Source organism: Lynx canadensis, chromosome D4 (genome assembly GCF_007474595.2).
Source record: "Lynx canadensis isolate LIC74 chromosome D4, mLynCan4.pri.v2, whole genome shotgun sequence".
Lineage (NCBI taxonomy): Eukaryota > Metazoa > Chordata > Mammalia > Carnivora > Felidae > Lynx > Lynx canadensis.
The window spans coordinates 43150215-43173670 of NC_044315.2; the positions used below are offsets into that span (position 1 = coordinate 43150215).

Here is a 23456-nt window from a genome sequence, read left to right on the forward strand (position 1 = left end):
CCACATGAGTGTGAGGAGGTGATAGTCCAAGCAGAGGGGACACAATGGGCAACTTTGGATGCAGAAATGTTTAAGGTATGTTCCACATATGAATTTGGATAGGATTGTGGCTAGCATTATTGAAGAAAAGAATTGAAAGATATTTTGAGGGACGCCTGGGTGGCTCAGTCAGTTGAGCGTCCACCTTCAGCTCAGGTCATGATCTCGTGGTCTGTGAGTTCGAGTCCTGCATCAGGCTCTGTGCTGACAGCTCAGAGCCCAGAGCCTGCTTTGAATTCTGTGTCTCCCTCTCTCTCTCTTCCCCTCCCCCGCTGATTCTCTGTCTCTATCAAAAATAAATAAACATTAAAAAAAAAATCTAAAAAGGTATTTTGATGTTACACCTTGAACAAATTTAAATGTTAGAGTTCCAAGCTTATATTAGTTCAGTGAATAACAGGGGATCACTAGAGGCTTTGGAGCAAGAGTATGATATTGTAGTTTCTTTCACTTCAGAAAGATTAATTCTGTAGTGATATGAGAGATGCTCTGGAACAGGAAATGGATGGGGAACAAGAAGCCATCAGAGCTTAAACCAAAAGGAAATAGATGCAAGAGAGATCAAAATTAAGGTCACTTTGTAAGACCTAACAAGCAATTTAAATTAGAATGATAATTTGGAGTGAGAATAAAGGAAACACAGAGGTGTGTGTATATTTGGAGTTCTTAAACTGGCCTATCCTCTGTTAGAGTAGCTCTTTCCTTACTAGCTACATGACTGACTTTCCTTATTCTAATCTCAGCTCAAATGCCACCTCCTCAAAGTATTTTCCTTGACCAACTTATCTGATATGCTTGTCCCACTGCCCAATCCCATCTCTCACAACAGTCAATCTTGCTTCCTTTATAGCACTTTGACTTTCTTTGTAGCACTAATCTCTACCAAAATTTATCTTCTTCGATTACTTGGGTTTTTTTTTTTTTTCTGTTTTCCACTCTAGAATGTGGACTCCATGAGGATAGGAGCCTCATTCATCTTGTTCCCTCCTTTGTCCCTAGTGCCTGGAACTATTGACTCACACATATGAAGCACATGATGGAAATTTGCTTAATATGTAATGGATACCCAGGCTTCTGAAAAAATGGTGGATACCATTATCAAGATTAGGAATGTTGGGAGAAGGCTTGGGAGAGGGAAATGACAAATTTGATTTAGGGACACTATTGAGTTTGACATGCAGGCTGAACTTGTAGGTGGTATATTCAACTGTGCAATGAGGATTTGATCTCAGGAAAGAGATCAAAGCACAAGCCATAGAAACAGAAATAAGATGCATAAAAGTTGAAGATTTGGAAGCAGTTCCTTAGGTAGAATCATAAGAGGAAAGAAGCCTGAACTTTGGCGAATGTCTATATTCAGATAGAAGGAGAACTAGAGTGCTAGGTAAACCACAACAGGCACAGTGAGAGAAGTAGCAGAAGAAATAAAAATTCCTAAAGGTGTTCAGTAGGATAAATGTTGCCAACAGGTTGAAGACTGAAAAAACTCTGCTGAGGAACAGTTTCTATAGTGTACTAGGAACAAACAAAATCAAAATCACATGGGGTAAAAAAAAGAGTATCAATGAGAAAATGGAGTTGATGGGTATAAGCTATTCTTATTAAGTGTTCACAGAGGTATCTCATCATTTATGGATCCACATAAAGGTAGGTGGGTAGTTGGTTTGTTTTCAGTGAGTAAACCTTGAGAGATCAGTTGATCTAAAAGGAGAGATTGAGGGGCGCCTGAGTGGCTCAGTGGTTAAGCATCTGACTTCAGCTCAGGTCATGATCTCGCGGTTTGTGGGTTCGAGCCCTGCGTTGGGCTCTGTGCTTACAGCTCAGAGCCTGGAGCCTGCTTCAGGTTCTGTGTCTCCTTCCCACTCATGCTCTATCTCTCTCTCTCTCAAAAACAAATAGTCATTAAAAAAATAAGTAAATAATAAAAGGAGAGATTGATTATATGAGAAGGTAAGGGGATACTTGATGCCCCAGGTCCCAAAGGAGACAGTGGGTGACAAGAAGAGGAATCTTGGTGAAGGCAAAGGACATATGCTTCACTCTGAGAATATAGAAGCAAATTGAGAGAGGAAATTTGAGGGTATAGAAAGATTTTGAAGAAGAGAAAAGGTGAGACTGCTCCAGATGCACAGGCTCAAACTTCCCTTAGAGTTTTCTCCGTCACCTGCTGAAAGTGAAGAAGGTGAGTTGAACTTGAAGAAGTGAGCATGAAGGCCTACAACAGCCCCTAGGTAAATCAAGTGGAAGCCAGCAAAGCAAAATAAGGAATTGTTCGGGGGCAAGGAAGGGGCTCAGCTGAGGCCAAAAAGCTTGATGTGACAGAGAACAAGGTCAGAAGGATTTAGGACTTAGTCCAGTGGTATGGCGATGCATTGGGGCAGGAACAGAGAAAACTCACATTGGAGGTGACTCATGGCCAGAGTACTGATGAGATGGGTTGTGAGAGACCAAGATGAATGAAAAGTATATGTATTTTTAACACCCAACCAGGGAGAGTGCAGGGAACTAGAAGGCATGATAATTGGGAGTAAGAGTAATTGTTAAGGGGAAAATTTTGCCCACTTCATTTCTCTTTCCACTGAGGACACTAGGTGCCACATAGTTCAACTGCTAATTGGTTAAAAGAATCAAATAGCTACAGTTGTTCAATTTTTAAAAATGGTATTGACAGAGTTTGTTTTATAAATGGTATAAAAAATGTTTAATGGAAATATACTTTAGCTCATTGATTTTCTTTATCCCTTTTATTATCGTAATATCTTATACATCAGGGCTTTTTTTTAAATACCATAATGTTATTTAAGAATCTCCATAATGTCCATTCTGTTTCTTTATGGCTTTTAAAATCGTGGAAAGGATCCAAACTCTCCTAAGTAGATGAATGCCTAAAGCATCATGAGCAGATGTCTGCCTACCCTGTCCTTCAAGCTCTTCAGAAACAGCCCACAATCTCCCTGCTATCATTATGAGCACTTTCATGGACAGATGTAGGCTAAGACTCTGACCTAATATTATTTAAAACCCATAGCGTTACCAAAGCCAACTCTTTATAGCTTGTAGAATCAAACTGACATTGAATTTCTGTATGAGAATCTAAACTCTTCAAATCATTTGAAGCTTTTTTTTTTCTGACTTTTGGCCATGACAGAAGCAACATTGCCAAAAAAACAAACAAAAAGTCTCATAAGAATCTTTTCATAATCCCATCCCAATTTCTCAAACTAAGAAGTTCAGGGCAATTCAGTTAAATATTCCCCTTTTAAATACCTGTTTGGAAAAACTCTAGGGTCCCTTGTTCGGTAAGCCTCCAGGTCAACCCTTAATACCTGGCAGCTTACTGGGGCTCTTCTGAACCACTTCTCCAAAGATTCACCCTCTTTTTCTATTTTTTGTAGGTGCTACATAGTTCTCTGGGTTCTTATTCTCCAAGGCTGAGGAGGAGAAAATGTCTCCTCAGTTTTCTTAGCTTTCTGCGTTGTCTGAAAAATCAGTTCACATACTTTTAAGATGTTCTTGTTAATCACTCTGTAGACAGGGGGTATCAATAAAGAAAGTACCCATGATGTTCACCTAGTTCTTTTAGTCACACGACCTTCTGTTACTATTTCTAGCTGGTTCAAGCAGACTATTTTCATTTCTAAGGATGTAGTGCATCCAACCTTTCCCATTTCACAGTCCAAGGGGGCAAGGCCCTCTCTCTCTCTGGAAGAAAAGACGAAGGATACTACTGGGGAAAACAATAGGTGTGAGCCCAAGTGGGTCATTTAGGTTTCAGATCTTCCCAGGGAGGGCCCTAATTTGCTGACTCAAATTAGCCCTCACATCTGATCCCCTTGATCTTAACTAGGCATTTTAAAGGGACTTTCAAAGTTAGACTAATACCGTGTTACTTATAAACTGTTTCTTTGTCACCATCCTTAATCTTAACAAGAGTTGACATTTAGGAGACAGTGACTACAATTAGCAATATAATAGGCCAAGGTGCCTGTGGTAGCTGGTGGTGCCCTTAAGTTCTTTTCTTTCTTTTTCTTTTTTTTTTTTAAATTCAAGTTACTTAACATATGGTGTAGTATTGGTTTCAGGAATAAAATTTAGTGATTCATCATTTAGATAGAACACCCAGTGCTCATCCCACCGAGTGCCCTCCTTAATGCCCATCACCCATGTAGATTGTCTATCCCCCACCCACCTCCCCTCCAGAAATCCTGTTTGTTCTCTGTATTTAAGAGTCTCTTAGGGTTTGCCTCCCTCTCTGTTTTTATCTTATTTTTCTCACACTTGACTGTTGTTTAAAAAAACAAAAGTCCCTAAGACTAAAGTCGGGAGGCCACATTTCCATATCTCTTCTAGAACCCTCCCAGAGATGAGTGGGCAGAGATTTCTGTGCTAAGAGGTCACAGAAGGGCCACGTCTGATTTTCTCAACAGTGTGCACCCAGTGCCTAGCATGAAGTGTCCAACAACATGCTTCTGAAACTGTGTGCCAGGGAACACGGCAAACTGACAGGGCTGCCGTGGGATTTTTCAAACATTCAAAGGCACCCTAGCAATACTTGATACCTGCTGGGCCCTATGCAAATTAGTAGATCATGCTGTCTTCCTTTCTATGACATCTTGTCTTTGCAAAGTTGGAGACTAAGCCCCAAACCCAGTCCTCCTGAAGCTTTGATAAAAAAGCAAGTACCGAGAGAAAATCAATGTGGGACAGGAGATGAGGGTGGCATTGTCCAGTCAGATTTCATACTTTAAGAAGTTTTCCAATATTTAACGAGTGCAAACTTACCATTAGTAAGTAAACCTGGTTGTTTATGAATAAAATAAAATCTAATTTTTCTTTCAAGTATGTGTATTGTTCTTTTCAAATAGCTGTTGTGAGGGTGCAAATACCTATTGAGTTGTTTGGACCTAACTACTTAATCAATGGAAGTGTTAGGTATTCCTTTCGGCCTAGGGGTGCCATAAAAAAGTTTTGAGATATTAAAGGGGCTATGGGCAGATGAAGTTTAGCAACCCCTATCACGTGGTGGACATTCAACACTTAATGATGAATGAATAAATGACATCCTAAGTAAGGTGACATTTGAGCAGAAACTTTCAAGATGATAGGAATTTTTCCAGACTATAGTAAGAGACAGTGTTAGAAAAAATGGGAATGGAATTTATTCAGCAATTTCTGCTGTGACCTGCTGTGTACCAGGCACTTTTTCTAGGCACTGGGGTATCATAGCTACAGAGAAAGATAAGCCCCTGTTCTCATGAAGCTTATTCTCTAGTGAGAGAAAGCAGATGATAAACAAATAAAGAAAGAGAAGTGTGAGAGTTTCAATGAGTGAATGATTCTGAAGGAAATAAAGCAGGATAATGGCATAAAGAATGACGTCGGGGAAGTCGCTGCATATGGGGTGATCAAGAAATTCTCTCTGAGGTGACATGGGGGCCTTAGTCGTATGTGTGAAGGGAGAGGCATGAACTAGCCCAGCTTCTTTGAGGCCCTGGTAGGTCATTTTATGAAGTATGGTATGCGGTATGGTGCGGGAAAGGAGGTACTTATCTGTTCTGAGGAGTCTGAACTTACTCCTAAATGTTATTCTGTAAGGGGCACTCCTAGCCTCTCAGTAAGGGTGACAGGCATTGTTTGCAAAAGGACCAGAAGGCTGACAGACGGGTTGCTCTAATCACCCCCTTCTGTGCATTTCTCTTCTCCCAGACCCAGAGTCTCCCAGTCTCAGACTGAAGTATATGAAAGGCAGCGGAGGGTTTTCTTAACCTCAAGAACAAGTTTCTTAACTGAAAAAGAAGTTCTGGGGGAAAGAATGTTGGTTTCTTCTTAATAAATGTTCAGAATCCTCCCCCTACTACAGGGGGCTTCCGGAGGGCACGCTGGGTGTCCAGAGTGGCTCTGCCCAAGGCTGACTAGACTCTATAGCACTGGACCTAAGAAATGTGCTTCCTGCTGGATTCAATCCCGATTCCCCCCTTAATGACCCATCCAGCTGAAAAGCAGGAATTTTCCTTGTGCTGTATCTTCCTTGAGAGAGAGAGAGCACTCTCATCTTAAACTCTGATAACACATGTCTCTTCCAAGTAACTTTATTAGGATTTCATCCGTAAGTTAATGTAACAAAATGGGGGCCAGCTTCTCCTATCCTTACCTGTTAGCCTTGTAATGACAGTCTCTGAGAGGCCATCAGGATGTGTGGCTAGGAGGAGGGGTGAGTGATTTAAAGGACACACTTCATTTTTCAATCCCATGGACACAAAGGACTCAAAATAGTAACATAGAGCAGAAAGAACATAGGCTTCTCAGAGTCCTGGCACTGCAGCTTAGTAGTTAGGTGCTTTTGAACAAAGTTCGGTAATCTCTGTTTTCTTACCTGTTAAAATACCCTTCTTATATACATCCAAAGAATGTTTGTTAATGCAATGTTTATGGTAGTTTAAAATTGGAAACAAATGGAGGGGGGGCTGGTTAAATAAACTGTGATGTGTCCACACCACAGAGCACTAAACAGTTATGTAAAAGAGTAAGTCGGATCTGTAAGCACAAACCTGTAAAGTTTTTCCAAGACATTTTGAGTGTGAAAGAAACAAGTGTAGAGTAGTATCTTTAATATGATCTCAGTCAATTTTTAAAACCCCCCAAACTGAGAGCACCTGGGTGGCTCGATCGGTTCGGTGTCCGACTTTGGCTCAGGTCATGATCTCAAGCCCCGCATCAGGAGGTCTGCTCTCTCAGCGCAGAGCCTGCTTTGGATCCTCTGTCTCCCTCTCTCTCTGCACCTTCTCCACTTGTGCTCTCAATGTCTTTCAAAAATAAATAAACATTTTAAAACAAGTAAGTAAAGGATTCTAATTAACAATTGTTTTTTAAAAAATAAAAAAATAAAATAAAATAAAATAATTAAAAAAACAGACTGAGGTATGTCTGGGGTGTGGTATATCGCTGATCACAATTATTATGTAATGCAGAGAGAGATTTTGAGTAACTTAAGGGCTTTCCTTTTTTATTCTGTATACTTCCGTAGTAAGTTAGATGTGTTACAGGATGTATATTCTTCTATAACTGGCATCAATTTAAAAATATAAAAAAGAAAATGAGGTTGGGGTAAAATATTTCGAAAATCATTGAATATATATTTTATTGTCGAAACACTGAAAAAAATACCTCACAGAGTTTTTCTGAGGATTACATGGGGAAATATCTAAAAAGCAGTCAGCATGGTACCCAACTCAGTAATGTTGGCTCTGCCCTGCCTTAGTTCCTTTCCTCAACTCCCCCTTTCTGTGGCGAAGTACTCTTTCCAGGAGAATACACTATTTATAAAAGTAAAAATTAGATCACTTTAAATTCCTGAAGTTCGGCCTTACTGTGTGACATCATAAGGAACTTTTCTTGATTATTTTTCCAAGTAAACAGATTCCAGGTATTCTAGAACAAGAATATTAGCCCTCATCTCTGGCAGAACTGCAGATTTACAATTCTTCTTCCTTTGGATGACATATAGGAAAACAGACTTTCTATGTAATGCCCGTAGGCTGGACAGTTAGGTCTCTGGCAGCGGTGAAGCTTGGCTGTTCTTTGAACAAACAAATGTTTAGTTGGAATTGCTGTATGTTCTCAGGAACATAACCCGGGGGACCAATCAATATCCCCCCTAACGAGTCTAACTTACCACAAAGATAGAATGAATGTAGAATGGCGACTTAACTACTTGTAGGGCTGTGTGTGTGTGTGTGTGTGTGTGTGTCCCTTTCAACATTGAGAAACACTGTTGCTGGAACAAAAGGATGTTCATTAGGGGTCACATTTCCAGGAGCATCTTGATTTTCTTGACTCGGACCACAGTCCTTTCTATTTATGCAGAAATTAGTAACAAAGGAAAATAATTTTTAGGGGGCAAGAAGTGATAAGTGACTTTTATTGTTTCTCTGAGGACAGAGTCCCTGTCCAAACTCTGTCAGCACCAATGCTGACTAAACTTTGACCATCCAGCAGATGAATTAATCTCTAAGTGCAAGTATACAGCATGTCATGTGGATAACTGGAGGTTGATTTTGGTTCAAAACACATCATTTCCCTTTCAATAGTTAAACACTGAGCATTTAGGATAAATGGCTGAAAATATCTGCAGCAATTACTCCGGGAAAAAAAAAACCCTCATATTTTATGACTAACTGTTTTATCATTTGTGGCATAAAGAAATAAACCTTTTTTTAATGATTCACAGATTCCTTCATTTGGTGGATCTGTCCGGTGGATATAGATCTCTCTGCAGTACTTGCTACCAGGCAGCTAGCCAATATTTTTTTTTTTTTTTTGATTTTTCCTCCCCAGTGGGTTGGGCCCTTCTGCTTTTCTTCTCCCCTAGGCCTTCTTTTGACTGCTGCACACATTTCTTTTCTTTTTAATGCTTTTTCTGACATGCCTTTATTGGACCCCTCTGAAGTCTCTCTGCTTTTCCTTTCTCCTTAATGTGTCCTCTTGATGTGTTTCTTATCCTCTGCCTCAACTTTTTCCTCTCTGGGAGGAGCGTCATATGAACACGACCCCAGGGAGAGAGACGTGGGCTGGCCGGCTCTGCTGTTGCTCACTTGGTGGTTGGACAAGCTCTTCAGACTTCTCACAGCCTCAGTTTCCTCAATCATGACGTAGAGTCACCATGTTCACTTCACAGTACTCCTTTACGAGGATCAGAATCAGTAATGTAGGTACATGGAAGATGCTCAATGAATTTTAGTTCCTTCTGCCATCTGATATGACAAAGATAAGTAAGTTATGGTCTTCCAAAAGAACTCCATTCCCCAGGTAAGGATGATTTTGCCCTTGTTCCTAACTCAACATAATATGAAGAACTCCAAACTGTTGAGTAAGATATAAAAGCTAATAAATTGTTACAACTAATTTCTGCTTATTGGCATCCTTCTGATATATTTAAGAGCCATAGGTGATTTGCCCCCGAAGTTGGTCAGAGTTAGTTTATTCTAAGCCAGCATCATCCCATGGAGACTGTCAGAGGAAGCATTGACAATACTTGTAAGTGGCCTTTGAGTGATATGAGCTGGCCTCCCTAAAGTCACACGTTCTAGTTCACACATGTGATGCTTTCTGATAAGAAATAAGTGTGCCTCACACAACAGCTATGTTCTTTTCCTGTGGATTTATAGCTAAGTGTCAAACGACTGCTTTCTTACGGCTGTTAGCATGAACTTGGTCAACCCAGAATTTGTTTACTTCATTATCATCATGATCATTTGCCATATTGAAACTCTCTGAGGAAAAAGTTCAGCTAGACCTTTTGCAGGTGTGTGTTTTGTTATTAATGCTACAGTATTGGCTTGATAGAGTTTTGAAGGGAAGATAAACCCTTCACTGATTCGCCTGATAAAGGGAATTAAAGAGTTATCTATCATTTCCTAGAGTGTTGGGATTTATCAGACTAGAAAAGTGGTATGAGTCCCTCTCCCAGCTAGTTCTATGACCACGGGTAATGGTATATATGTGCTGCAATCTTTGTCAAAAATGACTAGTACACTGATCATATACCTCAAAGGGATCCTGACAAAGCAATAGATTTATAGAAGATTTGAATTAAAAGAAACTAGTTTGTTTGGGGTATCTGCCAGGTGCCAGGCCTAGTGCTAGTGACTAATTCAGTTCTCACAATCACCTTGAGAAGTATTACCCTGATTTTACAAATAAAGAAATCTGGATATTGAAAGAGATGAAATACTTTATTTAGTGGTGCTGCTAGGTTTGTATGATGCCAAAACCCATGCCCATCTCAGCATGACTCAAGAGGGTGCATCAATGACCTAGACTAACTCATGTAGCAAATAACAAAACTAAGACACAAAGAGATTAAGGCATAAGGAATTTTACAACATATGCGATATGGTTTAGGAAAAGAGATGTTCAAATAAGTTTACTGTAGCAATTTTAATTCTTCAAGGCTACAAGTATATGAACTGCTGAGAATTTTAAGTGTGCAAATCAAATACAGCAGAAAAGGCAAATCCAAGTATCCTTGCTGAAAACGTCCCAAATTGCCTCTCCTTTGAGCTTCTCCTCTTGTCCAGAGAATATAAATTTCCTGAGTCAATACTTCTCAAACCTACTCTCTCAAGTCCTAGTTTCTGAATTACACAAAATGTATGCTGGCCTCTGGTGACCCAGATAGAAGCTTGAAGCAGAGATTTGACAGTGACTTTGAAAGAAATTACTACTGTAGTTCTTCCCTTGGCACAGTGCCTTGTGGAATGAAACGAAACAAGCCACCATGCATAGGTTGCTAACATGCAAATACTTGTCTATGCTCAGCCGCTCTCCGTGAGACTAGAAACGATAAGCAGCATCAGATCTTCCAATTACCGCCAAGATGTGTTGAAACTCAGGCAACAGAAATTCTTATGCTTTTTCCTCTGAGGGATCACTCACAGACCTTTGTGCTGAGCTTTCTGAGCTAAGGCCATTATTTAATTAATCCACTTTCATACTGTATTGTACTTCCGGGAATCTTTTCTTCATATGTTTTTCTTTGATTTTGAACATTCTCTTCCTTTTCAGAGGAAATTATCAAATTTAAAGAGGGTGTCTTGAACGTTTGGCTATATTTTTTCTTTACAATCTTATGATGAGCAAAGCTATGCATGGCTCTTAGAGCATATTTAGTTTAGGCTTCAAATTCTGTTCAGAATCTTGAGTGGAATATGGTCATCACAGAAGGAAGGGTAAGGAGGCATTATGCGGTATTTTTGTGCCTTTGAATCTTCACCAAGCAAATGTGCTTCAGAGCTCATTCAACACCAATATCCTATAATGTACTGGTCTCCTCTTCCCAAGCAATATATTCATTATGAATACTCCTCCCCTCCCCCAACAGAAGATTTTAAATGATATAGCACTACATTTCAAAAAGTGTAATTTATTACTTTTTAATGTTTCTTTTTCTTCCTTTAAAATACTGCTAGGAATTATTTACTTTGAATTGTTATAGATCCTAGAAGCAACTTGGACAAACCTCTCAATCCCTATAGGATGGGAGTTTGGAAAACAATTTTTAGACAACTCTCTGTGGGGCCACCTTGACCTCGTTGCTGGGTGATGAAGGCTGAGCAGTCAAGTTGCTATGACTATCACCCCTGTGGCATCCAGAACAGCTCTGCCTTTACCTGTTTTATTGATTAGCATCCTGCATAAGATTCTTTTGAGGGAAAAGAGTTCTGCAACAAAATAAGAGTATGAAAACCCCTGCTTTATAATATCCCTCCTAAGAGGTCTTCTAGTTTCTGTCTGATTATTTCTAGGGAAGAAAATTATCCATCTGACATAAATTTGTGTACAAGGCTAATTGCCAGGAGAGTGTCTCATAAACTGATGTATACTTTAATTCAACAGATAGTTAGTTATTGACTGTGCAAGGCATTGTGCTGGGAACAAATGACAACAAAAAGATTTGTATAAGACAGTACTCCCAAATGTTTTGAAATTGGAGGCAAGAAGAAAAGACAAAAATCCAGATAGCTACAATCTCATGCAGAGTAAGAGAAGTTGTGAAGGAAAAGTGTAAGGAGATTGCTAAGAGAATTTCTGATCAATCTGTTCTTCCCTGTTTCCAAACAAGCAGCAATGTTGGGCAAATTATAAAACGTTGAAACCAATGACATAGCCAAGTTCAATAGCAAGATTAAAACATCCATGCACCAAAAATGGAGCATGTATGCAAGATGGTGATCAGTGCTGATGGCCACAGGCTTTTGGGCTCCATAACTAGAAGTAAGCAAAGATTAGCCCCAGCTCAATTCCTGTGGGATAACCAGAGCTAAATTTACTTGTACAGGAGAAAGAGCACTTCTTCCAGGTAGAGAACTTCATGTCAGAAGCCTGGATGGGGCTCTTTGTGTGGATGGAAGCTGATGTTTGCTTTGGTTTTAATGATGGTTTGCCTGGGATGAGAGCTTTATCTGAAACAGTGAGTCTAGAGGGGCTGGTGGAAATCACGGACTGAACCTACTAAATGACACTTGGGCTCGGTGACTAGATTGGCAATTTCCTTGTTATGGATTCAAACCCACAATTCCAGGGGCACTGGGGGGGCATCATCATTTAAGTGTCTGGCTCTTGATTTCGGCTCAGGTCATGATCTCATGGTTCATGAGTTTGAGCCCCACATTGGGCTCCATGCTGACAGTGCAGATTCTGCTTGGGATTCTCTCTCTCCCTCTTTCTCTGCCCCTCCCCTGCTCATGCACTCTCTAAATAAATAAATAAATAAATAAATAAATAAATAAAACTTAAAAAAAATGTTTTTAAACACAAAAACAATATTCCAGCATAGCAATCTGATTCTGAACTGGGGGCTGGGTGAACCACGTGGAGATAATCACAAAACTATTAGAGCAGATGAGGACAAAGAGACACAAAGGAAAAGCAAAATCTTTCCATAAAAAATAAGTCTATTTGGGGCTCCTGGGTGGCTCAGTCAGTTAAGTGTCCAACTTCAACTCAGGTCATGATCTCGTGGTTTGTGAGTTCGAGCCCCATGTCGGGCTCTGTGCTGACAGCTCAGAGCCTGGAGCCTGCTTCAGATTCTGTGTCTCCCTCTCTCTCTGCTCCTCCCCTGCTCTTTCTTTCTCTCTCAAAAATAAATAAACATTCAAAAAATTAAAAACTACATCTACAAATAATAATCTCAAAACATTATAGAACTATACCAAAAAAAGTCAACAAAATTAATATTCACTCCAAATAAAATTTGGCAAATGAAACTGTTTGATAAAGACATTAAAATTGATACAGGCAATCCTCATTATTTGTGGATTCCAATAATTATGAATTCACCATTTCTCTAGAAAGTATCCCTGGTCATTTGCAGATATGTGCAGAGTGGCAAAAAACTTCAGTTGTCCAGCCAGCACATTCCCAGCTGAGGTGGTGCCTTCTTGTTTCAGCTCTCATACTATAAACAAGTGTCCTATTCACAACCTATGTAGTCCAAGTTTTTCAGATTTTTGCGATTTTTAATGGTGATTTTTAAAACGGCCCTCAAACGTAGTGCTAAAATGCTGCCTGGTGTTTCTAAGCACAAGAAGGTTGTGATGTGCCTTATGGAGAAGATGCGTGTTACATAAGCTTCATTCAGTCATGAATTATAATGCTCTTGGCTGTAGGTTCAATGCTAATGAATCAATAGATATTAAATGAGGTATCTTTAGACAGAAACACATATAAAACAAGATTATGTATTGGTTGGTTGGCCAAAGTATGACCAGAGACTCATTGGAACTGTGAGCGATGATAGATAGTATTTTCTCTTGCAGTGTTTATGGTGACTTGGCAGAAAATAATCACCATGAATGAAGGGAATTGGCATTTTTTTATGTTTATTTATTTATTTTGAGAAAGAGAGAGAGCACAAGGGAGGTGAGGACAGAGAGACAGAGAGAGAGAGAGAGAGAGAGAGAATCCTAGGCAGGCTCTACACTGTCAGCAAGGGACCTGATGCGGTGCTCGATCCCACAAACCATGAGATCATGACCTGAGCAGCAACCAAGAGCCCGATGCTTAACTGATTGAGCCACCCAGGTGCCCCGACTGTATGTGTTTAACAGAAACACACTGGGGGGCGCCTGGGTGGCTCAGTTGGTTAAGCGTCTGACTTCGGCTCAGGTCATGATCTCAAGGTTGGTGAGTTTGAGCCCCGCGTGGGACTGTGTGCTGACAGCTAGCTCAGAGCCTGGAGCCTGTCTTTGGATTTTGTGTCTCCCCCTGTCTTTGTCCCTCCCCTGCTCGTGCTGTGTCTCTCTCTCTCTCTCTCTCTCTCTCTCTCTCTCTCTCTCTCTCAAAAATAAATAAAATATAAAAAATAATTTTAAAAGAAACACATTGGGAAAAAAATAACTGTTGAAAATAAACAGTAAATGAGAGGGGGAACCAGGCAAAAATGAAGTAATATATTGATGAATAAAGATAATAAACTATTAGAAGTTTACAATAAAAGAATATTGTAATTGAAATAAAAATCTCCTTAAATGAGATAAATTCCATACTGGACCCAAAGAGAGAGCTAGTGAATTTGAAGATCACAGTTAGAAATTTACAGGGCACTTGGGTGGCTCAGTTGGTTAAGCATCTGACTCTTGATTTCTGCTCAGGTCATGATCTCACAGTTTGTGAGATTGAGCCCCATGTTGGAGCCTGCTTAGGATTCTTTCTCCCTCTCTCTCTGTCCCCCCCCATTTGTTCTCTCTATCTGTCTCAAAATAAATAAGTAAACTTAAAAAAAAAAGAAATTTTCTGAAAATACAGCTCAAAATTCCATATACCTGATATGACAGAGCCCTTAAGAGATACAGAACAAATAAAATGCTCACTCTCTTCATACATGTAATAGGATCTTCCAAAAATGAGAATTGGGGAAATGACATTTAGAATATTCCAGAAAGGAAAAAGGACAAGCGTCCTCAGACTAGAATTGCAACATAAGTGCTGAAGAGAAAAAATAAAATACATATGCACACATGTCATGATCCAACATCAGAAGGATAATCTGACATTAAAGAAAAAGGGAAAATATGAAAAGCTATCAGAGAAAAAACAGATCACCCACAAAGGAATGAAACTTAGACTAATGGCAGAAACTTCTCCATCACATAGAGTCCAGAAGATAATGAGTTAATATCTTCAAAGTGCTAATGGCAAATAAGGGTCAGTGTAGAATTTGGGACCCTCAAACTATCAATCAAGAATATAGGCAGAAGCCAAAATGTGTTCTGATATACAAAGACGAGAGAGTTCACTACCCACGGATTTTCACTAAAATAATTATTACAGGATGAATTTCAGAAAGAAAACAGTGGACTGTAGGAAAGCTGGGTATCCAAGAAAACAACGATGAGGCCAGAGGGGTGTGAGAGTGTGTGTGTATGTACACATACGTTTCGTGACTAATATTCCTGATTCTCCTTTCCTAATGAGTATATGGGAGTATTGAACTTTTCTAACCCCTTGAAATTAGACAAGACCATATGTATGAGTAGCTTGGGCCACTGAAATGTGAGTTGAAATGATGCACATTATTTTCAGGAAGAAGCAATAAAGGGTCAGTTTGAATAGTGTCCATGCTCTCTCTTCCCTTGTGGTGGTGACCAAGGAGATCTTTGCTTCTCAAAGAGTGGTTTGGAGATCAGCAGCATCAACGTCAACTGGGCTCATGTGAGAACTGGAGAATCTCAGGTTCCATTCCAGATCTGCAGAATCAGAATCTTCATTGTAACGCGATTCTCAGATCATTCGTCTATATATTCAAATTTGAGAAGCACGGTTCTATTAGATAGTACATTCTATTTCAGTTTGAGTCACTGAGTTACCCCACAGATAACAGCTCCTAAAGAGAGTCAGAGATTCTGTGAGTATGAAATAAATCTTTGCTGCATTAAGCCAAATGGATTTTAGAGACTGTTTGCATTTTCAGAATCCCCTAACCTATCCTGACAGCTATAGTCAAGGTGGTAGGCAGAATGGTCCCCCAGATATACCCATGCCCTAATCTTTGTAACTTGTGAATATGTATTATGTACATGGCAAAAGGAATTTGCCAAAGTAATTAAGGGTACAGACCTTAAGACACAAAGAGTAGCCTAAATTATCCAGGCGGGCCTAATGTAATTATGTGATGCTTTAAAAGCAAAGAACTTTCCACAGCTGAAAAGATATGACAAAGTCAGAGACTGTCAGCCCAGGAAGGTTTTCATGCACTATTACTGGCTCTGAAATGGAGGGGGGCCATGGTCAAGGACCAGAGAGAGACCTCTAAGAGCATGTCAACCTCTAGCTGACAACTAGCAAGGAAAGAGGGACTTCTGTCTTACAACCCCAAAGAACTGAATTTGGCCAAAACCCCAATGAACTTGGAAGAGGATTCGTCTCCTGACGCCAAAAAGGAACTTAGCCTTTCCAATACCTTCCTTTTGGCCTTGAGAAAGAAACTCTAAGCCAGGGACCCCGTCAGCCATACTTGGACTTGTATCTTACAGAACTGTGAGATAATCAATTTGTGTTTTAAACATCTAAGTTTATGGCAATTTGTTAAGGTAGCAATAGAAACTGAATGCAGTGGGTAAATCTAACTGGTGAGCACAACTTTGTTTTTATTTCATGTTTCTTTATTAACAGCATTTCAGTGTTTAGTGTGTATTAAGATCTTTGTTGTATTTGAGAAGAGGATAAAAATAAAGTTAGATTTTTTTTTACAAAATTTAAGTTGATTATTAAAAAAATTTAAATATCCATTAAAAGAATCGGAAGTGCAATCTATAAGTTCCAAACTAGCACAAGAAATACTAGAAAATAAAGAGAATCTTGCCAACTTAATAGAAGTTAGAGAAGAAAGAAAAAGGTAGTAAAGAAAAGCCATAGTAAGAAGAAAATACAAAATAAGACAGTGGTGGTTCAAACTTGACAAAGTAATGCCAAAGTTTTCTACAATGACTGTTTCAATTCTCATCCCCACAAGAATTATATAGGTTCTCTGGGTTCCATATCCTTGCCAATGCTTGATATTATATAACTTTAACTTTTGTCTAATCTTGTGGGTGAACTGCTGGAATATACCCAACTTAGTCACATATATTATATTTTTTGCGTACGTCTGGTTTGAATTTGCCAATATTTTGTTTAGGTTTTCTGCATGTATGTTTATGAGTAATTTTCTCTCATATGCAATCTTTATCTGGTTTTGATAAAATGAATTAGGAAGTGTTATCTCTTTTTCTAGTCTTTGGAAGAATTTATTTTAGAGTATGATTGTTCCTTTCATGTCTAGTAAACTTTGTAAAGTTGTGAGCAAGATTTTTTTCTTTGTGGGAAGATTATTAATTACTGATTGAACATCTTTAAGATGAATTGGAGCATAGTAGTTAAAAGAGTGAACTTTGGGGCCACACTGTCTATGTTCAGTCTCAACATTGAGTTATTAACTGTGTAACAGTCATTTAACTTCATGGTACCTCAGTCCTCTCAGCTGTAAAATGGGACACATAGGATTGTCATGCGGACTAAATGAGTTGATATATGTAACCTACATAGGATAATACTTGGTTCATAGTAAATACTTTGTAAACCTGTATTTTTATTGTTGTTATTTCTGTTTCTTCTTGAATATTTTTTCCTCTTGAATGATTTTTTCCTAAGACAAAATTTTCAAATTTATTGGCATAAAGCTGGTCATGCTTTTCTGTTACTATCTTTTTAACTCTAGGTGTACCTGCAACTGTCTCCCTTTTTGCATTTATAATAGTGGTTGAAATTCCTTTTTTCTTCATCTTATCATTTAATAAAGTTTTCAGAAGTTTACCTATTTTATTAGCCTTTTTGGGTAACCAGTCTTTGGTTTTGTTGAGTCTGTGGTTTCTGTATTTTCTGTTTCCGTGATCTTTGTTTTATTTGCACTTGTATCATTTGTATTTCATCTGCTTCCTTTGGATTTATTTTATTGTACTTTTCCTAATTGCTTAGGTGTGATGCTCAATGTAATAAGTTTCAGACTTTCTTGTTTCCCATATAACTATTCAACTAAATACCGCTTTGGTTGTTTCCCACAGTATGGTAAAGGGAATTTCATTATTAAGTTCTAGGTATTTATAACTTGAAGCAAAAATAATGGAAATTTGAAAATTATTTACCATCTACTAACTTCCAAATATATGGTACTTTTTAAAAATATCTTTATTGATCTCTAATCATTCTATGGTAATTTTGTTAAAAATGATTGTTTTTACTCCATTTCTTTGAAGTGTGTTGAGATTTGCTTTATGGCATAATATCCATGTGTTCTTGGAGAGAACAGTTATTTTCTGATCTGAAGGTATAAGTTTCTATATATGAGTATTCAAGCATTTTAAATGTGCTTTTCAAATCTCTTACTTCAATGCCTGCTTGAGAGAAGGATTTTTAAAATATTCTACTTTAGTGGTTAATTGGCCAATTTCACCTTGTGGTCTGTTAGGACTATTTCAAGCATATCTTATTAGACAGATATGCATTTTAAATTGGTTTTATCTTCCTGGGGAATTTAAACTTTATTCATAATGTCATGACCATATTTATCAGTACTAATGCTTTTTGCCTTAAAACCTCTTTCTCTGATATTATGGCTTCTCTATCTTTCATTGTGTTAGATTTATCTCCTACATTTTTTTCTATTCTTTTACTTTCAATGTTTCTCTATCTTCAATTTTGTGAATATCTAATGTCAACATTTAAAAAAAATTTTTTAACATTTACTTATTTTTGAGAGAGAGACAGAGCATGAGTAGGGGAGGGGCAGAGAGAGAGGGAGACACAGAATCTAAAGCAGGCTCCAGGCTCTGAGCTGTCAACACAGAGCCCTACATGGGGCTCAAACCCTTGAACCGAGAGATCATGACCTGAGCTGAAGTCAGACGCCTAACCGACTGAGCCACCCAAGCACCCCATAATGTCAACATTTTTTTAAATTGTAATCTGGTCGGGGCACCTGGGTGGCTCAGTCGGTTAAGCGGCCGACTTCGGCTCAGGTCATGATCTCACGGTTCGTGAGTTCAAGCCCCGCGTCAGGCTCTGTGCTGACAGCTCGGAGCCTGGAGCCTGCTTCGGATTCTGTGTCTCCCTCTCTCTCTGCCCCTCCCCTGCTCATGCTCTGTCTCTCTCTGTCTCAAAAATAAATAAAAAACATTTAAAAAATTTAAAAAAATAAATTGTAATCTGGTCATCTTTGCTTTCTTTACTCCATTTGCATTTTACTATGATTACTGATAAAACTGGAATTATTTCTACCAACTGATTTTGAATGTCTATTTTTTACTTCAGTATTTCTTTTTTTCCTTTTTGCCTTCTTTGAACTTTTGAGACCTTTTGTTGTTGTTGTTATAGTTCTCCTTCTACTGGTTTTAAAGTTATACATCTATTGCTATTCTTTTAGTGGTTACTCTGAATTTTATATGCATACTGAAAGGCTAAGGTTAAGTAGAATCTATACCTGTGTATCAAACAATTCAGGTCTTATAGAACATTTTAGCTCTAATTACCCTTCTTCAAACTTATATGCCTCTCTTGTCGAGTGTTTGGGCTGTTTTTATTAACCCCACAGATAAGATATTTTATATAGCCCAGTGCTTGATATAGTCAGCTCATCTTTATTAACCCAACAGATCAGATACTTTATATAGTCAATGTTTATTTAGATGTACTTGAAATATTCCATTTTCTTTGATCCCTATTCTTTCTTAAATCCTGGATCTTTAAGGCTCATTTTTTTTTTTTCTGTCTGGAGTACATCCCTTAGAAGTTCTTTTAGTGAGGGTTCAGTGGAAATAAGTGCTCTTGGCTTTCTTGTTGTTTGTGTAAAATATCTGTTATTTAGTTGTCTTAAATATTACTTTTCCTGTGAAAATACTTATCTTCTGTTAACACTTTGAAGATGTGTACATTGACTTCTAATTCCCATTGTTGCTGTTGAAAAGCCAGCTGTCATTTTAATTGTTCTTCCTTTGTCTTTTCTCTTACTTCTTTTATGGTTTTATCTTTATCACTGGCATTCTGCAGTTACCTATGATTGGTGTAGGAGCAGATCATTTATTTATTCTGTATGATTTTCATTTGACTTTCTGACTTGAGATTGTATTTTTAATTATTTCTGGAAAATTCTTAGAAAATGATTTTCTCATGTTTTCTATATCTTTGTCTTTCTATGCTATATTTTCTAGAATGTCTTCAACTCTTTCTTCCGTTGTCTAATATGCTTTTTGTTCCATCTATTAAGTCTCTAATGATCTTTTATATTTTTCATTTGCCTACATTCCTTTTTAACATTCTTTTTAAGAATTTTCCTTAAGCACATTAAATTTTATTTTGCATTTTGTGTCCGATAATTTTACTATATGAATTCTTTGTTCTCTTATGTCTGCTGTCTCTTTTTCATGCCATCTTGTTTCCTTATATATTTTGTGATATTCCTGTACGCTTACATGATTGTTGGAATTTAAGACAGCATGCCTTGTAGACTGGATTAATGTGTACTTTCTGGGAGAACTTACGTTTGCTTTTCAGGAAGATGACACTGGGAGGGGGTGGTGATCAGCACTAGTCAAGACCACTTTACTTTTTATTTATTTATTTATTTTACTTTACATCCAAGTTAGTTAGCATATAGTGCAATAATGATTTCAGGAGTAGATTCCAGTGATTCAGCCCCTATGTACAACCCAGTGGATGACCCAGTGCTCATCCAAACAAGTGTCCTCCCTAATGCCCCTTAGTTATTTAGCCTATCCTCCCAACCACAACCCCTCCAGCAACTCTCAGTTTGTTCTCTGTATGTAAAAGTCCATTTTATCTTTTTAAATAAACTTTGTTGTTCATAGCAGTTTTAGGTTCACAGCAAAATTAAGCAAAACGTGCAGAGATTTCCCATGTGCCTCTGCGCACAAGCACAGCCTTCCCAACTATCAACCCCCCTCCCTCCGAGTGGTACATTTATTCCAATCACCTGTTTACATATAATCACCCAAAGTCCATAGTCAGCATTATGATTCACTTTTGGTGTTGCACATTCTATGGATTTAGACAAATGTATAATTTCTATGTCTACTGTTGTAGTATCATGCAGAGAAGTTACAGTGCGTTAAAAATCCCTGTGATCTATCTATTCATCATTCCCTTCTTCATAACCCAGAAACGACTAATCTTTTTACTATCTCCATAGATTAGCCTTTTGCATAAACTGAGTGTTTGTTTTTTTTTTTTCCTTTTCCTAGTTTACTCTTTCTCGAGAGTTTTGTCTTAGGGTCTTGGCATTAGGAGGGAATCTTGATCCTCTTCCACAACTTGCAGTCCATAGACGTTACCCCTTGTCCCATGCTCTTACAGGCTATTAACATGGAAAGCTAAAAACCACCAGGAAACCAGCAGATCCCTTTAGGATATCCATCAATTTCCTCTCTGGATTCATGCTTCCTCATTTCTTTTGTCTCTAAGGAAAACTCCTTGCCAACTCAGCTGTCCATTTAACTTTTATTTTTTTAATTTTATTTTTGCAAATTGTAGTATTTTTAGGTGTTCTGTGGTGAGAAGCTTCCTCAAAGTATCTAGTTGTACATGTTGTTGCATACGGAAGTCTCTTAACCCAATCCTTGACAGATAATTATTTCTCATTAATTTTGTGCAAGGCTTTCAGTAGGCCCTGAGTAAACCAAGAATACAACACAGGGTGGTAAATCCAAGGATGAAGGTAAGTACGGGTGCTATGGCATCTTGGAGAGAGTTGCCCCAACACAAGCTGAGGATAGGGAACTGTCAGAGAAAATCACCAGGAAGTGATACCTAAGCTTTAAGGAGTCAGCCAGGTGAATACGGAAGCCACCACACAGAACAGGGAAACAGACTGAAACAGTTCTAAGTAATACTGACAGTGTGCAGGGAGAGGAGGCAGTTCCACGGCCCTTTTCTTCTCTGTCTTGTCCAGGTTCAGGCTTAAAGGGAAACAAAATAGGAAGGGAAGTCACCTCTGTCCAAGAGCTATCCTCTAATTTTGAACTGCCTGCCCCTCTTCCTGTCATCCTATGAGCTTGATACATGGCCTTGGTACTTATCCTCCCCCTTAAATTGTAAGCATCACAAAGTCATGTATCACTGACTTTCCCCGTAGCCTGGTATTTGGCAAGTGTCTCTTTTTTGAACATACGTAATTAACACCTATTGGGAGTGATTAAGTAGAAAGCATTATTATTCATCAAACCTTACTCTAGATAAATGGAAACTTTTTGCATCCCTCTTTACTTTTACCTACTGCTGCCCACTCAAGGAAATGGAAGTGTTATAGGAAGAGAACAGGAAAATCAACTTTGAAGCAACATGCTTTCAGGATGAGGCTGGTGCTCAAAGGCCATGCTTTAAGTTTCAGAGGACAACCTGAAAACACTGGGGTTTAGGGGTCAGAAAATATATTTCTATAATTCCTTTTTGGTTTCTTAAAATATGTCCATGGTCCAAGATCAACAAACTAAGAAGTATGAGCACATAGGAACAAAGTTGAGCGTTGTCATCCATTAAACTTATAACCCAGTAAATTTGGCACATGGTATTGTTTGATTAGATTCATATGTTAAGACATTCATATAAGTCACTTTAATTAAAATGATGTTTAAACAACTAAATAAAGTAGTTCTAGAGGCAGCAAAGCAATGGGGAAGGCAAAACTGGATGAAAAAAGCACAGTCAGGTCCCTCTGAAGCCCCCTGGAGCTATTTAACTCAGGAATAACTCCTCCCTCTGTGGCATTGGAATAATAGCAATACTATACATTTATGGAGTGCTTCCCATGTGCCCATACTGATTTTCACAGTTTACTTGTATTCACCCATTTGTGTCCCATTTGCCCACAAAGCTATCATATGACAGGGCCAGCCACCTTTGACCAGGGTAAATCTTGAGACCCTAGGGAGGGCTAGACCTTTCCCTTTTGTTTAGGAGCTGACTCCTTTCACTGTGCTCAGAAAATGGCACCCAACAGTCCAATTGACGGCTACAATTGGAAGCTGGACAGACAAGCATTAAAGGAGCAGTGATAGACCTGTCCTCTTGGGCAGGGTGCAAAGGAGGTCTGGGATGAGAGAGAAGGCAGAGATATGATCAGTGACACATGCAGGTCCTAGGCCCTTAGGAATAAAAGAAAGGGAAAAAGGGAGGAGACTTAGAAAGGGAACCGGGAAAAGATAGCAAACAACTTCTAGGTCCTTTACCCAAAGAGTGTCCACAGGTATTTCAAGTCATTCACAGTCCTGTGTTACCTGCCTCCAAAAAGGAGCATTGATTAGATACAGTGCCAGAAAAACAGACAGCTGTCAGGATCTGGTGACAGCGAAAATGAAGTGATGCTTGCAGGCAGCATCGGGTGGTTTGGTGTAGATGGGGATGGAGAGAAGGTGAAGACAGAATGCTGGGGTCTTAATTGTCTAACCCGGTACTTATCTGCAAATTGCTCTAGACATTGTCTTTTTCCATTTTTCTTTCAAGTGACTGGCGTAAGCACCACGTGTTCCAGGCGACAATTTCAGTCTTCATATTTGCTCCTTTGAAACGTGTCAAGCTTTATTACCTTTTCCCAATCAATAGAAACATAGTGAAATTGTTATGCAACAGGCCCAAGCAATAATAACAGTTTAAGTATTTACCTGATAACATGTTCCCCTTGTACTAGTCTTTCCTCTGATCTGACCCTCCGCCACAAATATTTTGGTAAACGCAGCCTGAAAACAACAGCAGCAACAACAAAAAGCTATGTAATTGTGTGCTTATAAAATGAGATTGTATGCCACGTTCCAAAAAAAATTACAAATTACCACTTCAAATATGCTAATTTGGCAGGGGTGGGGAAGAACATTTCT

General features: G+C 38.7%; 1 protein-coding gene across 1 annotated transcript in view; it reads left to right on the forward strand.

The window, feature by feature from the left end:
* Window positions 1-23456, forward strand: part of ADAMTSL1 (ADAMTS like 1) — a 379909-nt gene that overhangs the window by 55738 nt on the left and 300715 nt on the right.